The 14,044-nt window shown below is 48.6% G+C and overlaps 1 protein-coding gene across 3 annotated transcripts in view; it reads left to right on the top strand.

The window, feature by feature from the left end:
• The first annotated feature begins 12,315 nt into the window (after nt 1–12,315).
• ZBTB45 (zinc finger and BTB domain containing 45) overlaps nt 12,316–14,044 on the top strand; it is a 13,187-nt gene continuing 11,458 nt past the window's right edge. The window contains exons 1-2 of one of the 3 annotated variants that reach the window (XM_028478147.2): nt 12,338–12,394; nt 12,751–12,940. The gene's annotated coding sequence lies outside the window, so the exon portion shown is untranslated. Of the gene's footprint in view, nt 12,395–12,600; nt 12,941–14,044 lie in introns of those variants that run through there. The other 2 variants (XM_024116951.2, XM_024116950.3) reach the window with 2 other exon arrangements.

Here is a 14,044-nt window from a genome sequence, read left to right as displayed (position 1 = left end):
AGATACATGCACCCCAGTGTTCACAGCAGCACTATTTACAATAGCCAAGACATGGAAACAACCTAAATGTCCATCAACAGATGAATGGATAAAGAAGATTGTGGCTCAGGGACTTCCCTGGCGGTCCGGTGGGCAAGACTCCGCGCTCCCAATGCAGTGGTCCCAGGTTCGATCCCTGGTCAGGGAACTAGATCCCACATGCATGCCACAACTAAGACCCAGCACAGTCAAAATAAATAAATAAATAAATAAATAAATAAATAAATAAATTTAAAAAAATAAAGTAAAAATAAAATTTAAAAGATGTGCTACATATACATATACAATGGAATAATACTCAGCCCTAAAAAATAATGAAATAATGTCATTTGCAGCAACATGTATGGACCTAGAGATTATCATACTAAGTGAACTAAGCCAGACAGAGAAAGAGAAGTACCATATGATTTCACTTGTACGTGGACTCTAAAATATGACACAAATGAACCTATCTACGGAACAGAAACAGACTCACAGACATAGAAAACAGACTTGCAGTTGCCAAGGGGAAGGGGGGGTGGGGGAGGAATGGATTGGGAGTTTGGGATTAGCAGATGCACACTAGTATATATTGGATGGATAAGAAACAAGGTCCTACTGTATAGCACAGGGAACTATATTCAATGTCCTGTGATAAACGGTAATGGAAAAGAATATGAAAAACAATTGTATATACATGTAGAACTGAATCACTGTGCTGAACAGCAGAAATTAACACAACATTGTAAATCAGCTATACTTCAAGAAAAATAAAATAAAATAAAAAGAGTTAGGACTTCCCAGGTGGTCCAGTGGGTAGGACTCCACGCTCCCAGTGCAGGGGGCTGGGGTTTGATCTCTGGTCGGGGAACTAGATCCTGCACGCGTGCCGCAACTAAGAAGCCTGCATGCTACAACTAAGACCTGGTGCAGCCAAAATATATAAATTAAAAAAAAAACAGAAAGAGAGAAGAGTTAATCAGTGTCTTAAACACAAAGAGGGCAGAGTGGAGGCGACCAGGTCTCGGTGGGCCTCAGCCACCATGGACCCAGCAGGAAGACAGCCCGGAAGAGCAGGCCTGGGAGGTTTCTGCATTAGTCACCCACCTCGGCAGGGAAGTGCTTTTCAGACCTGAAGCCAAGGGCACAGCTCCTGAATGGAAAACAAGGAACAATCCAACCAGACAAAAGTCACAACATCTGGGTGGCTGGCACACCAGCCTAAGGCAAAGTGATGGAGACCTCATATTGTGCGGTTTCATTGCTATGAAATGTCCAGCACAGGCAAATCTATAGAGACATTAGATTTGCAGCTGCCTGAGACAGGGTGGGAACAGAGACTTGCAGTAGATGGGCAGAGGATCTCATTGGGAATGACAGAAATGTTCTAAAACAGGAGGATGCTGTTACAGAAAATGGTAAATTTACTAAAAATGACTGGATCATACGTGCACTTGAGATGGGAGAATTCTATCAGAGAGTTCGGTGTTCAGAAGTAGGAAAGGTCGACTTCCCTGGTGGCACAGTGGTGAAGAATCCGCCTGCCAATGCAGGGGACACGGGTTTGAGCCCTGGTCCGGGAAGATCCCACATGCCACGGAGCAACTAAGCCCATGTGCCTCAACTACTGAGTCCGCGAGCCACAACTACTGAGCCCGTGTGCCACAGCTACTGAAGCCTGCGCACCTAGAGCCCATGCTCCTAAACAAAGAGAAGCCACCGCAATGAGAAGCCCGCAGACTGCAACGAAGAGCAGCCCCTGCTCGCGGCAACTACAGAAAAGCCTGCGCACAGCAACAAAGACCCAACACAAACAAAAATAAGTAAATTGTTTAAAAAAGCAGTTTGGGGCTTCCCTGGTGGCGCAGTGGTTGGGAGTCCGCCTGCCGATGCAGGGGACGCGGGTTCGTGCCCCGGTCCGGGAGGATCCCACCTGCCGCGGAGCGGCTGGGCCCGTGAGCCGTGGCCGCTGAGCCTGCGCGTCCGGAGCCTGTGCTCCGCGACGGGAGAGGCCACAGCAGTGAGGTCCGCGTACCGCAAAAAAAAAAAAAAAAAGGTTTTTACTTGAAAAAAATATTTTTAGTGTACTAAAAACAGGGGGAAAAAAAAGGACTAAACAAGAATATTTGCTAATTTGAGAATGTGAGTACTCCGGTGTGTGCTCTACTGTTTTGTTTCTTGGCGGTTTTTTTGTTCGTTTGTTTGAATTTCTGAATTTTATTTTATTTTTTATACGGCAGGTTCTTATTAGTTATCCATTTTATACATATTAGTGTGTACACGTCAATCCCAATCTCCCAATTCATCCCCTCCCCCGCGGCCACTTTCCCCCCCTTGGTGTCCATACGCTTGTTCTCTGCATCTGTGTCTCTATTTCTGCCCTGCAAACCGGTTCATCTGTACCACTTTTCTAGGTTCCACCTTGATCTTGGACTTCCCAGCCTCCAGAATTGTGAGAAGTAAATTTCTGTCCTTTGAGTCACCTAGTCTATAGTATTTTGTTATGGCAGCCAAGCCCAACTAAGACAGTTGACAAATTTCCCTCTGCCGTTTCCAGATCCTTAATCACAATTGCCAAGATTCTCTTTCCTGATAAGGTAACACTTCCGGGTTCTGAGGATTAGGCTGTGTATATCTTTGGGGCCAACTTTCTGCCTATTGCAGCCCACATTTCACGGACGGGAAAACTGGTCCCCAGAGAGTAGAAGGTGTCATCCAGGGCCGCACAGCCTGCATGAGTTCAACCCAGTTCTGGGGAATCTCTGGCCCCCAGGGAGGGCAGGGAGGGAAAAGACAGGAGACAACCAGAGGCCAGAGTTTCAGCCCTTTCCCTGCAGTTAGGAACCAGGGCTCCTAGGAGAAAGCATTCCAGGGAAAGCCCCAGGTGAGCCCCAGGAACACGAAAGAAACCTGTTAAAAGGACACAGAAGCCATACATGATGATACGACTCAAGCATCAGAAAAAACAATGACTGTCATTGACTGACACACAATGAATCCACCCTATCCATGAGTTAAGGGTTCTCAAAAGGAAGAGTCGAAAAATAAGCCCATCTGTCACCACATGGTGCTGCTTTTTTTTTTTTCTTTTTTAATATATTTATTTATTTTTGTCTGTGTTGGGTCTTTGCTGCTGCACGCGGGCTTTCTCTAGTTGCCGCGAGCGGGGGCTGCTCTTTGTTGCGGTGCGCGGGCTTCTCACTGCGGTGGCTTCTCTTGTTGCAGAGCACGGGCTCTAGGCGTGCGGGCTTCAGTAGTTGTGGCACGCGGGCTCAGTAGTTGTGGCGCACGGACTTAGTTGCTCCGCGGCATGTGGGAGCCTCCCGGACCAGGGCTCGAACCCATGTCCCCTGCATTGGCAGGCGGATTCTTAAGCACTGCGCCACCAGGGAAGTCCCCATGGTGCTGCTTTTAAGGCAGCTCCTCACTCTGAGAATTCAGCACCGATTCTGCCTCCCCAGAGGAACCTGTATTTCAGGGGAACGCATGGCCCCAGTCCTTGATGAGATAATTAAATGCTAGAGTTTGGGAAACATCACTTCCCAAGCGGTAATGAGATTCCTGGGCAGGCTAGGATTATCTGGTGTACATGCTATGAGGTGAGTGGAGGGTGGGGTGTCAATGTGGACATCTGGGGGTGGGGACACACGAGTGAACAGAGTCAGGCTGTCACTGCCCTCTTGTTAGGGTCAGCAGCACGAGGTCCTGCATGGGATGCAATGGTGCCCATCTAACACCCCCTGTGAGGGGTTCCAGCCAACAATATTTGGCCCAAAGCCCAGCGAGTCTTTAGATCTAATTTTCCATCCGTGGGAGCTAAAGGGGATGTTGTGGGGAGGGAGAGAGGCCATCTGGATGGGGCGTGTCCTGCTAGAAGCCAGGGTCCACTGGCCCCGCCCAGTCCTCACTGAGGGGTTGTGTCTCTAGCCAGACGTTGGAGCAGTTGCTGCTGGGGCTGGAGCAGAAATGGACACAGACCACACAAAGGAAGTTTGAAGGTAGAGGGAAATGCTCTAAAACTGAAGAGTGGCGATGGCTGCACGATATGAATATTAATTTACTACAGATCTTTGAAGGGTACCTGCTCTGGGTGTACGTTACGGCATATAAATTCTACTTCAATACAACTGTTGAAAAAGGAGGGGAGGTCCAAAGAAGATATACAAATGGCCTGGACAATAAGCACATGAAAAGACATTCCGCGTCATTTGTCATCAGGGAAATGCGAACCAAACCACAGTGAAGTACTGATTCACACCCACTTAGGATAGCTTCAAGGAAAAAAACAAGTGTTGGCAGGGATGTGGAGAAATTGGAACCCTCCTACATTGCTGGTGGGAACGTAAAATAGTGCAGCCATCCTGGAAAAAAGTTTGGCAGTTCCTCAAATGGCTAAACATAGATTTAACTTGTTGATCTTGCAATTAATTCCTAGGTATGTAGCCAAAGGAATTGAAAAAGGTGTTCAAACAAATCCTGGTACAGGACTGTTCACAGCAGCACTATTCACCATAGCCAAAGGTGGAAACAAACCAAATGTCCACCAACTGATGAATGGCAAAATAAATGTGGTATTTCCATACAATGGAGTCTTAGCCATAAAGAAGAACAAAGCACTGGTATGTGCTACAACATACATGAACCTTGAAAACATTATGCTAAGTGAAAAACTCAGACACAAAGGACCACATATTGTATGATTCTATTTTTATGAAATATCCAGAATATGCAAATTCATAGAGACATACAGTAGAGATTATTCATTGCCAGGGGCTGGAGGGAGGGGAAAATGAGGAGCTACTGGAGTGAGGAGAACGTTTTGGAACTAGATGGAGGTGGTGGTTACACCACATTGCAACTATACTAAAATCCACAGAGGACTTTCCTGGCGGTCCAGCGGTTAGGACTCCATGCTTCCAATGCAGGGGGCACAGGATTGATCCCTGGTTGGGGAAGTTCGCATACCACGTGGCACAGCCAAAAACAAAACAAACAAACAAAAAATAAAATCCACTGAATTGTTCACTTGAAAATGGTTAATTTTTGTGTTATGTGAATCACCTTAATTTTAAAAGGAGAGGTGAGGCTTCCAGATCAATAGGGAGCAAAGGACTTGAGCCATCCTGAATGGGTCCTGGGCAGGGACAAACCAGCCATCAGGGCCTGCTTGTGGACGGCTGGTGACGTGGGGATGCGGACTAGAAATGCTAAGGAGTTAAGGAAGCTTCCAAAGACAGACAACTAGGAAACCTCCTTGTTTTTAAAAGATGAATCCTGAGGTTAAAAGAATTAACCAAAGAAGACATAAGGATGGCCAACAGGCACATGAAAAGATGCTCAACCTCGCTAATGATTAGAGAACTGCAGATGAAAACTACAGTGAGGCGCCACCTCCCCCTCGTCAGAGTGGCCATCATTAAAAAGTCTACAAATAATAAATGCTGGAGAGGGTGTGGAGAAAAGGGAACGCTCCTACACTGTTGGTGGGAATGTAAATTGATCCAGTCACTATGGAAAACAGTATGGGGGTTCCTTAAAAAACTAAAAATAGGGTTGCCATATGATCCAGCAATCTCACTCCTGGGCATATATCTGGATAAAACTATAATTCAGGGTTTCCCTGGTGGCGCAGTGGATAAGAATCCGCCTGCCAATGCAGGGGACACGGGTTTGATCCCTGGTCCGGGAAGATCCCACATGCCATGGAGCACCTAAGCCCATGCGCCACAACTACTGAGCCTGCGCTCTAGAGCCCGCGAGCCACAACTACTGAGTCCGCGTGCCTAGAGCCCATGCTCCGCAACAAGAGAAGCCACCGCAATGAGAAGCCCGCCCACAGCAACGAAGAGTAGCCCCAGCCGCAACTAGAGAAAGCCCGTGCGCGGCAACGAAGAGCCAACGCAGCCAAAAATAAATAAATTTAAAAAAAAACAAAACTAGGGCTTCCCCGGTGGCGCAGTGGTTGAGAGTCCGCCTGCCGATGCAGAGGACACGGGTTTGTGCCCCGGTCCGGGAAGATCCCACATGCCGCGGAGCGGCTGGGCCCGTGAGCCATGGCCGCTGAGCCTGCGCGTCCGGAGCCTGTGCTCCGCAACGGGAGAGGCCACAATAGTGAGAGGCCCGCGTACCGCAAAAAAAAAACTATAATTCAAAAAGATACACTCAGGGACTTCCCTGGCGGTCCAGTGGTTAAGACTCCGCTTTGCAATGCAGGGGACACAGGTTCAATCCCTGGGCGGGGAACCAAGATCCCACATGCCTCACAGCACGGCCAAAAAAAAAAAAAAAAAAAAGTAATGTCAGAACATCTGAATCACTAATGACAGGATGCACCCCAGTGTTCACAGCAGCACTATTTACAATAGCCAAGACATGGAAACAACCTAAATGTCCATCAACAGATGAATGGATAAAGAAGATTGTGGCTCAGGGACTTCCCTGGCGGTCCGGTGGGCAAGACTCCGCGCTCCCAATGCAGTGGTCCCAGGTTCGATCCCTGGTCAGGGAACTAGATCCCACATGCATGCCACAACTAAGACCCAGCACAGTCAAAATAAATAAATAAATAAATAAATAAATAAATAAATTTAAAAAAAAATAAATAAATAAATAAATAAATAAATAAATAAATAAATAAATAAATAAATAAATAAATAAATAAATAAATAAATAAATAAATAAATAAATAAATAAATAAATAAATAAATAAATAAATAAATAAATAAATAAATAAATAAATAAATAAATAAATAAATAAATAAATAAATAAATAAATAAATAAATAAATAAATAAATAAATAAATAAATAAATAAATAAATAAATAAATAAATAAATAAATAAATAAATAAATAAATAAATAAATAAATAAATAAATAAATAAATTTAAAAAAATAAAGTAAAAATAAAATTTAAAAGATGTGCTACATATACATATACAATGGAATAATACTCAGCCCTAAAAAATAATGAAATAATGTCATTTGCAGCAACATGTATGGACCTAGAGATTATCATACTAAGTGAACTAAGCCAGACAGAGAAAGAGAAGTACCATATGATTTCACTTGTACGTGGACTCTAAAATATGACACAAATGAACCTATCTACGGAACAGAAACAGACTCACAGACATAGAAAACAGACTTGCAGTTGCCAAGGGGAAGGGGGGGGTGGGGGAGGAATGGATTGGGAGTTTGGGATTAGCAGATGCACACTAGTATATATTGGATGGATAAGAAACAAGGTCCTACTGTATAGCACAGGGAACTATATTCAATGTCCTGTGATAAACGGTAATGGAAAAGAATATGAAAAACAATTGTATATACATGTAGAACTGAATCACTGTGCTGAACAGCAGAAATTAACACAACATTGTAAATCAGCTATACTTCAAGAAAAATAAAATAAAATAAAAAGAGTTAGGACTTCCCAGGTGGTCCAGTGGGTAGGACTCCACGCTCCCAGTGCAGGGGGCTGGGGTTTGATCTCTGGTCGGGGAACTAGATCCTGCACGCGTGCCGCAACTAAGAAGCCTGCATGCTACAACTAAGACCTGGTGCAGCCAAAATATATAAATTAAAAAAAAAACAGAAAGAGAGAAGAGTTAATCAGTGTCTTAAACACAAAGAGGGCAGAGTGGAGGCGACCAGGTCTCGGTGGGCCTCAGCCACCATGGACCCAGCAGGAAGACAGCCCGGAAGAGCAGGCCTGGGAGGTTTCTGCATTAGTCACCCACCTCGGCAGGGAAGTGCTTTTCAGACCTGAAGCCAAGGGCACAGCTCCTGAATGGAAAACAAGGAACAATCCAACCAGACAAAAGTCACAACATCTGGGTGGCTGGCACACCAGCCTAAGGCAAAGTGATGGAGACCTCATATTGTGCGGTTTCATTGCTATGAAATGTCCAGCACAGGCAAATCTATAGAGACATTAGATTTGCAGCTGCCTGAGACAGGGTGGGAACAGAGACTTGCAGTAGATGGGCAGAGGATCTCATTGGGAATGACAGAAATGTTCTAAAACAGGAGGATGCTGTTACAGGAGATGAAAGTAAAAATCATAGCCTTGTTCTTGATCTTAGGGAGAAAGAGTTTGTTATTTCACCTTTAAGCATGTATGATTTTATAGTTGTCCTCTAATGGTTTTAAAAATTTCCCCTCAATTCCTGGTTTGCTTAGACATTTTATATTTATTTTTAAATTTTATTTATTTATTTATTTATTGGCTGCTTTGGGTCTTCGTTGCTGTGTGTGGTCTTTCTCTAGTTGTGGCAAGTGAGGGCTATGCTTCATTGCGGTGTGTGGGCTTCTCATTGCCGTGGCTTCTCTTGGTGTGGAGCACGGGTTCTAGGTGCATGGTCTTCAGGAGTTGTGGTGTATGGGCTTCAATAGTTGTGGTACACAGGCTTCAGTAGTTGTGACTCATGGGCTCTAGAGTGCAGGCTCAGTAGTTATGGTGCACGGGCTTACTTGCTCTGCATCCTGTGGGATCTTTCTGGACCAGGGATCAAACCCATGTCCCCTGCATTGGCAGGCAGATTCTTAACCACCATACCACCAGGGAAGCCCAGAAATTTTAAAACTTAGGATTGTGTGTTTAATTTTGTCAAAAATTTTTTCCACACCTATTGAATTTCTCATACAATTTCTCTTCTTTATTTCGTTATAATAAAGATTACATTAGTGGATTTTAAATATGAAATGACATTGCACTCCTGGGTTAAACTTAACCTGTTCAAGTTGTATTGCTTTTTTTAATGTATTGCTGAATTATATTTGATATTATTTTATTGAAGACTTTTTAATGTTCATGTTTTTGAATAACGTCTGTCTTTAATATTTTTTGTAATGTGTTTCTCAGATATTGCAACAGTAATTATGCTGCCTTCAAAAAATGGGTTGGAAGATCTTTATTACTACTCTGTTTTCTAAAAGAAGTTCCTCTTAAATGTTTGGTAAAATTCTCTAGTGAAATGATAGGACTTGGATTTGTCTGTGTGTGTAATTTTCTTTGAAAAATAAGAGATTATTCAAAATTTTTATTTTAATCTCATGCCAGTTTGGTAGGCTGTTTATTCAAAACTTTCTTTTATTTCATACAAACTATCAAGTTTGTTTGCATAATGTCACTCATATATTCTGTTATATTCCTTTTGATATCTCCAAGATTTGTGGTGATAACTCCTGATATTAACAACTTATTTTTTCTTTCTTCTCCTAATCTGTCTTGCTAGGAGTTTATTGATTGTATTGATCCTTTCAGATAACTAACTTTTATCTTTGCTATTTTTTTATATTTTTGTCTACATTTTAGTTTATTTTACCTTATTATTTTCTTTTTTTTCTTATTAGTCATCAATTTTATACACATCAGTGTATACATGTCAATCATAATCGCCCAATTCATCACACACAACCCCTACCCCCCCGCCGCTTTCCCCCCTTGGTGTCCATACGCTTGTTCTCTGCATCTGTGTCTCTATTTCTGCCCTGCAAACCGGTTCATCTGTACCACTTTTCTAGGTTCCACATATTTGGGTTTTTTAACTTTTGAAAATTAATCCAAGGGCCCATACGTGACCCAGGTGCAGGGACCCTGGAGAAGCGACATCGGTAGTTGTGCAGTTCAGATTGTTATTTCAGTTTAGGTCTCCTCCTCCCCACGTGGTTTCCCTCAGGCCATAGGGCTAGTAGGAGGTTCGTTGTCTTTCAAATATAAAAGCAGATTAAAGTTGCAATTATTCCTTCCCCCAACCTCTACCCCCTCAATGACAGTCCTTGATGTCCATCTGGATGTTTCTTTTCTTCTACGTCTGAAGGCACTTTGCCTGGTCCCGCCCATTGTTCCTTCGGCCTCCAGCAGGGCCTGGGGCCGGGCTCCCCTCCAGCCCCCTGCCCAGCCTGCAGCCTCCAGGGCCTTTCTGGTGTATTAGGGATCCTGCCACTGCCCCTCCCCCACCCCAAAGGGCTCTCCATTTCCTCTCAGCACCATCTGGAGGGCTAACCCCTCCACTGCTGCTACCTGCCTTGCCAGGGACCTCCCTCGGTCTCCACCCTGTTTCCTGGGGACGCCCCTGGTGTCTAACCCCGGGCCGGCCGAGGGAAGCTCCTGGCAGCCTGAGGTGCGTGCCTGAGTCCTGGGCCCTGCGTCCCACACCTGGCACAGCCCAGACCCACTAGGGTAGGGCTGGGCTCGGAGACCTGAACGCTGGGCTTCCCCCGTGGACAGTGGCTGCCACGGCAGGAGGCTGGAGAGGGGCTGGGGACCCTGGCTGAGCTGGGAGGAGGGGCTGAGCCTCCTGACTGCTGACATAAACTGTAGGGGCTTCCCTGGCGGTCCCGGTGGTGAGGATTGCAGGCTCTCAGTCGTGGGGCGCACGTGTTTGATCCCAGGTCGGGGAACTGGGATCCCTCAAGCCGTGCGGTGCGGCCGAAAAATAAGTAAGTAAATAAATAAAACGAAACTCTGGGTGTGTGCGCGTTTGTGTTGGGTGGCTGGGGGTGGGGGCCTGCCTCCGGGCTCAGGAGGCCCAGTCACGTGGGAGCTCAATTTCTTCTGCTCCTTCCCTGCATCTGTGATTGCCGTGAGCTCTCGGCTTCTTCCCTGCCGTGTGGCGCTTCTTCCCATCCCCGCCGCCTCCAGGACTCTCAGACCTGGTCGGAAGTTTGCCATATTGGCAGGCCACGTGGGCCCACCCCTGGCATCTTAAACCTGCGTCCTCAGCCACACTATTTATTCTTCGAGATGCCTCCACCATCACCGGACAAGGTCTTTGGAGAGAAAAGCAAGATAGACATTTTCTGAAGGCTTGTATCGCTGGAGGCCACTGCTCCCATCTCCTTTGCAGCCTGAGAGGGCTCCGGGCTTGGGTGTTTCCTCTTGTCTCTCACACTCCTTCAGGGCCAGGTCCTCCATCGCACCCTCGCCTGCTGAGAACGTTTCCGAAGCCACCCGTGTCCTCTCTTTCCTACCCTGACTCTGCCCCCGCTCGGCCTTCCCTGCTGAGGTCTGAGCCGCCACCGCTGCCTTCTGGACCTCTTATGTGTGCTGCCCCACTAGGTCCACTGTCCTCCCGTTTGGGTCGTAGTGGCAATACCTGTCTGTCAAGGTGAAGGACACAGATGAACCCCTAGCCTCACAGGTAGAGGTGGGCACAGCAAGGGGCCTGTGAAGCCAGAGAGGAATGAACAGTGATAGGAACTGGGTAGAGGAGGTTGGATGCAAGAAGACCCAGTGAGCTGGGCAGGCCGTCGTGAAGGACTTCGATTCCGAACAAGGACAATGAGGCCAGGGGACTGGAATTTTCATGAGGTTCCTCGGGGCATGGGCCATGGAATGCTTCCCACCTGGCACATCCCCTCCCTTCCCTGCCCGGAGCACCCCTACAGCACATCTAGAACATGTCTAGAACACGTCTACAACACAGCCGCTCACTCAGCAGCTGCCTGAGGCAGGAGGCTGCCGTGCTGACCCCGTCCTCATACTGGCAGCAGAGAAGTCAGCCCCTCCCCTCTGGACTCCACGCCTGCTGCACAAGGCACGGGGTCCACTGAGGTCTAGGCACCGCTCCCCCCCGCGACTCCCCGCCTTCCTTCAGCCCCCATGAGTAGGGCACAAGGCCCAGCCAGCCCACCACTGCAGCCTCACCATCTAGTGGGCCTGGTTCACGGATGTCCTGGACAGCCAGCCCCACCTCAAGGCCCTTGCAGATCAAGGCCGTTCCTCTGCCCAGACAGCTCTTCCCACAGATTCTGCCCCCTGAAGTGTCTTCTGGTCTTTGGAGTCTGGCTGTTCACCACCCTCCGGGCAGACGTAGGACCCAGCTCACACACATACACCCCCCTCCCCACTCCCTTTCTTTTCTCAGCTTCGGCCCAGAGTGTGGCATGCAGAGGGCACTAAGTGAACACTACTCGCCCTGGGGCAGGTGGGCCTGGTGTAGGGGCATCGAGTCTGGCTGCCTCCATCTTCTACCTGGGACCCAGGCTCAGGGCCGGTAGGGTTTAAACCTGCCGGGAACCGCCAGGCTCTTGACCGCCCTCCCACCCTCTTTCCCTCTCACCTTCTTCCGCCCCGCAGCACAGGCGAGTGGGCGCGGCCCACAGATTGACAGCACAGGCTCCGCCCCCGCCCCGTCTCTAGGGCGACACTGCCTGGTTGTCCCAGCCGCTGTGACTTTGGCCGGAAGTGCGACCTTGCAGCGGCGACTAGTCTCCATGGAGACACCGGAAACTTGCTCTGACCTAGTGGTTCGCCGCGCCGCTGCAGCGGCGGACTTTGGTTCCGCAGGCGTTGCGGCCCGGAAGTGCGGCCTTGAAAGTGGTGAGCTGGAGGCGGCCACCGCCCGGCCTGGTGCCTGAGGAGGAGCCGGAGGTGGGGTCAGGCGGGCATCCCCCTGCCGCAGGGCCGGCGGGGAGGCCGGGGCGTGCCAGGGGACGGGCGCCCGCGCTAGGCTTGGAGCGCGCGCCGCAGACGTGAGGGGGCGCTGCAGGACGGGGGTACTTCGCGGGCAAGAGCGCGGAGGCGGGAAACCTAATCGGCCGGGGCTGGGGCGGGCGCAGCCGGAGCAGATCAGAGAAGGGGGTGCTGGACTCAGGGTGAGGCGCGGGCACTGGCGCAGAGAACGGGAGAGGGTGCTCGGAGCAAAGTGCATGGCGTGGGCAAAGGCGTGGTGGCGAGGACGCCTGGGTGCAGCGTCTCAAGGTGGGCCTTTGTTCCGAGGCGCCCAGAGGCTCTGCTGCACCTGCACTATAATTGGAGCCTGCTGGGGAGCACGGCGGGGGTGGATCGGAAGAGGAAGGGTTCTGTCCCTACGGATTGAGGCGCAGGTTTCTGCCCCCGTTGCCCGGGCACGGATTTGAAGTCCTTTAGGTGCTGGGTGAAAAAAGACGGTGAAGGGTGCTTGCGGCAGAGGTAACGGTACGTGCGGAGTTGGCCTGTTTAAGGAATTGCCTGGAGAGCTCTGAGCTAAGGAGTCTGTTAGGTCTGAACAGGCTCCCTCTGGCTGTTGCGTCGGGAATAGACCGGGAGGTGGGGGGACGCGAGGAGGTTACTGGGGGCAGTGGAAGTGTGCAAAGTGGTCTGAGGGGTCAGATATGGATCATGAATGGCCCCAGCCAAGGAAAGGCTGTTTGGGCGTAAGGCGCCAGAGGGGGTGAGTATGAGACCAAAGTAGACCCCGAGGGGTTAAGAGAGGCCTCACCTGAGCCAGGTTGGTGCAGAGTGGGCGGGTCTCAGGGTGTGTCTTGTGTCCCGACTGATGCTTCTCCCCTAGACTGGAGGTGTGTGTGGCCTGGGTGCGGGGCGAGCCAGGTATCTAAGATAGAGGGGAAACTGAAGCCAAGCAAGCCTGGTGCCTGTCTGATGGTGAAGTAGCTGAGCTGCTCAGATTCCCATTGTTCCCCGGGGGGTGGTAGCCCTTTCCCTTTCCGGTGCCCGAGGGTGGGCAGTGCTGGGATTTCGAGGCCACAGTTTAACAGGAAGTGTCCATATTGCTCAGCCACGCTGATCCTGAGGCCTCTGGTGCTCCACCTGCACCCAACCAATCACACACCCCTGCACAGTCCACGAGCCCCCTCTCTGTGCCTCACCCACACCCTGCGCCCCACAGGCCCAATCAAGATTCCAGGAAGCAGCAGGCTGCAGGAGGCATCTCCCGCTAGCTGTGCTGGAGCGGGCCAGAGACCATGTATTTTCCTCCCGCAAAATAAATAAATAAATAAATAAATAAATAAATTTAAAAAAATAAAGTAAAAATAAAATTTAAAAGATGTGGTACATATACATATACAATGGAATAATACTCAGCCCTAAAAAATAATGAAATAATGTCATTTGCAGCAACATGTATGGACCTAGAGATTATCATACTAAGTGAACTAAGCCAGACAGAGAAAGAGAAGTACCATATGATTTCACTTGTACGTGGACTCTAAAATATGACACAAATGAACCTATCTACGGAACAGAAACAGACTCACAGACATAGAAAACAGACTTGCAGTTGCCAAGGGGAAGGGGGGG

This window comes from Physeter macrocephalus, chromosome 17 (genome assembly GCF_002837175.3).
Source record: "Physeter macrocephalus isolate SW-GA chromosome 17, ASM283717v5, whole genome shotgun sequence".
Taxonomy (NCBI): domain Eukaryota; kingdom Metazoa; phylum Chordata; class Mammalia; order Artiodactyla; family Physeteridae; genus Physeter; species Physeter macrocephalus.
Note: the sequence above shows the minus strand (reverse complement) of the source record. Positions and strands in the feature narration are given on the sequence as shown.